Source organism: Schistocerca serialis, chromosome 6 (assembly GCF_023864345.2).
Source record: "Schistocerca serialis cubense isolate TAMUIC-IGC-003099 chromosome 6, iqSchSeri2.2, whole genome shotgun sequence".
NCBI classification, from domain to species: Eukaryota; Metazoa; Arthropoda; class Insecta; order Orthoptera; family Acrididae; genus Schistocerca; species Schistocerca serialis.
The window spans coordinates 548,636,149-548,640,135 of NC_064643.1; positions in this window are offsets into that span (position 1 = coordinate 548,636,149).

Sequence of the window (3,987 nt, forward strand, 5' to 3'; positions counted from 1 at the left end):
TCACCCATGACTATTAAATTTTCGTCTCCCTTAACTGCCTGAATAATTTTTTTTATCTCATCATACATTTCATCAATTTCTTCATCTGCAGAGCTAGTTGGCATATAAACTTGTACTACTGTAGTAGGCGTGGGCTTCGTGTCTATCTTGGCCACAATAATGCGTTCACTATGCTGTTTGTAGTAGCTTACCTGCACTCCTATTTTTTATTCATTATTAAACCTACTCCAGCATTACCCCTATTTGATTTTGTATTTATAACCCTGTATTCAACTGACCCAAAGTCTTGTTCCTCCTGCCACCGAACTTCACTAATTCCCACTACATCTAACTTTAACCTATCCATTTCCCTTTTTAAATTTTCTAACCTACCTACCCACCCGATACGTTAGTGGAAAGGTATTACCGTTGTAGCTAGTCTCCGATGATATCTTCTCTTCCAGCTACAGTGTCAGCGTTCCTATAACATACCGTGTCGTCATATGCGTGGTCTGTTTGATTATAAAATTGGCCACTCGTTTCGTGGAGTTGTGTGGGGTTTATTTGTATCTAATGTGTTCGGTCCGGCCGTTTAAGTTGGTCGTTTGGTTGACTTTGTAAGTTCAGCTGGCAATGACAGTAAGGTTTGCTGTAATACAGGGGTTCACAATGTAGTGATGTTCATGCGCTCAATTTAAGCTTCTTTAGATGGTTAAATTTCCCTAGGTAAAAGTGTTTTGAACGGTTATGCTTCCATTTATGGCTCTGTTGTGGTTCCCGGATTCATGGTGAAGGGGTTGTTAGTGTCTAGAGTACCTGTACATTTATGCGATGAGTTTCTTAAACGCCCCCGGGAGAGTATCGAGGCGGTAGTCATTATGTAAGTCCGCCGTACACGTGTATCGTGGAACATTGCTTATGATACGTAGCACTTTTTTCTGTATGACCTGCGGGTGGTACTGACATGTTGGAGCCGCGTATCCCGAGACTGGAGTTGCGTATGTCATCATGTGTTTAATAATGGTCTATATATGGATCTCGACATCCTCCTATTTACTGTTCTTTCACTGTTTAGCATAGGGTATAGTAGTTTGAGCCTCGTGTGTACTCTTTCATCAATGTGTTGTATGTGGTTGCCCCTGTGTAAGTTTCCAATCCACCCAGACACCGAGGTATCTGACTTTTCCCCGGAAACGTATGGGGCATGTGTGTAGAGTTATTTGTCTACAGTGCTGGTGTTTGCGAAGTTGTTTCGGCCTGCTGTAACCAGAACTGCCTCGCATCTGTCGACGTTTACCTTCATACGCAATTTCTCCAACCAACCTCGACAGATCTAAGTGCTGTCTTTAGTCGAAAATTAATGTTTGAATGTTTCCAATCTTGCGCCAGAACGATACTGTCATTTGCGTACATGGCGACCACTGTGTTTTGTGTTGTTGGGATATCATTAACGTAGAAGTTAAGAGGGGCCCCAGGTTGCTGCCTTGGGGTACTCCAGCTTGAATACCATGTCGTGTTAATTGTTTGTCCTGAATGTCAACGACTAAACTCCTTTTCTTGAGATATGAGCGTATGAGGCGTACGAGTCCGTCGGGAAAACCAGCATTGCTGAGTCTGACGATGAGGCTGTTGTGTCAGAGACGATCGAAGGCTTTTTTGATGTCTAGGAACACCGCCCCCGTTGCTTTGGTTGTTTTGTATCAGTCTGTGTGTTCACCCATGCGGAGTAGTTGTGTTGTCGAGTGTTAATTCCTGAAGACGAATTGCTCCAGCCTCAGGCTGTCGTTGTTAATGCAATGCCTAATGAATCGTTTCAGTATTACCTTTGCAACAGTTTCACTGAACGAGATCAGCGTACTGGTAAGCCGGTAATATTGTGGAGAGAATGGTCTTTTCCTGGCTTCCTGAACATCAGGACCTTGGCCGCCTTCCAGAAGACAGGGAAGTGTTGGTGTCGTAGGATGGCATTCGCATTATGTGTTAAGTGTTCTATGGCTTTATCCGTAAACTTGAGGACACGGGTTTGAATGCCATCATGACCAGGAGCTTTCGTAGCAAAGTTGTGCTTAATAGCCCGTGTGATTTCATGTGTGCTAACATAACTGGCACCTGCTCTGTTGCAACTGTGCATTCTGGGTCTGAGAGAATCACATGCAGTGTGACAGACGCTGCTACTATTCTGGCCATTAGTTATGCCTTCTCCCCGGAGTACGCAGGTCCGTCTAGTCCTTGTAGAGTCGGTGTACTGTGTCGCTCCCTCGTGAAGTGCCGAGCTACTATCCACACTCCGGGTTCTGTGGTATCCAGTTCAACGAGTTTTTGGTCTCATTGCACGTTTTTCGATGTTTGTATTTTCGCCTGCATGATACCCTGCAGCCTGTTATCGAGCAGCTTATACTCGATGTTCGAATGGAATGGGTCCAGTATTTATACCTGCGCTCTGCCCCCTCCAAGGTACGTTCCATCTGCGGGCCGCTCCCACTCTTTTCGTTCCCTCTTTGGCCCAAAGAGCCTGATTGTAGGCTGGCTTTCCGTTTTCGGTCCGTTGTGCTCCCAGGAGTTCTCTCTGCAGTCCACTGCAGCTAGAACCCCCTCCGGCGTTCCATCTTCTGTCCGGTGCGCCTGGTCCTCTACCTGGGGTTCGTTTCACATGACCACATGCTCAGTTCTTCTTTATGTAGAGTTCTGCTGCCGCCCCCTTTGCGTTTTCAGCAGTGCAGAATCCCGGGCTCTCCTGGGTGAGTACCCAGCGTCACGATTCATGAGGTTTTTTCACTTTTATTTGTATAGTCTCTTTTATAATACTGTCCCAGTGTCTGATAGTTTGGGCCAGAACCCTCGGTTAACTATAGTTTATGCAACGATTCAGTTCCAGACAGTTTTCGGCAATGGCGGATTTAATTGCCTGTCCTAGTCCTGTGTACTTCTGTTGTTCAAAATGGTTCAAATGGCTCTGAGCACTATGGGACTCAACATCTGTGGTCATCAGTCCCCTAGAACTTCGAACTACTTAAACCTAACTAACCTAAGAACGTCACACATATCCATGCCCGAGGAAGGGTTCGAACCTACGACTGAAGCGCCTAGAACCACACGGCCACACCGCCCGGCCTTCTGATGTTCGTTGCATCTGATGTCCACTGTCCTATTTGTTGTAGTGTACTACATGCTACACTGGCAAAGATTATTATAAATTCCTGTTTTTCGTAGTTCTAAGTCGTGTTTCGCATTTCGCAGTAGCCTTCTTATTTTGGTAGGTGGACAGACCACACACTTGATATTGTGCTTCATGAGAATACTGCTGATTTTGCCAGAAATCTATCCTTCATAGGGCAGGTACGCCACAAACTTTGCTTCATCTTGCTGTTCTTCTAGGCTATATAGTGGAGTGGGTGGTTCGAGGGACTTCTGAACCTGTTACGCCATCTACCCTTTCCTGCAGAACACTGATCGTAGATGCTCTATTTCTACTGATTAACTGTCAGGGTCTGACATGGTATATGTCATGTGTACCAATGTTTTGGGAACTCTGTTATTCTGCACTGTATGGCGACATCTGCTGACTTGCAGGTACAAAGCAGTGAGTGTAGATTTATGATACATACTGTGGCCAAACTAGCCACTATAGCAATATGTTAAAAAGCACGCGTGGGTTGCTGTCCGAAGTAGGTTTGGGATGGTTCGGAAGTCGTTCGAAGGTGGATCCATCTTTGTGAATCTGAGGTAGTGCCCAGAGGTGGAACCACCAGCATTATTTACAGCATATTGTTCAGAGTGGATCCACTGGCAGAGCGCTGTGATTGGTGCCTGCAGACAGTACCTGTAACAATGCCGCAACTTTGGACGTTGAACCTCACAGGCCGAATAATTTAAATAGTCTGCAGCTCTTTTGCTAGTGTATCTTATGAAACTCTTTCCTTTCACAGGTTGCCTGTAAACAAGAAGATAAAGGAGACAAGACACCTGCTCTAGCCTGATCTACCACGAAGTAGTCAACGTGAAATCGAC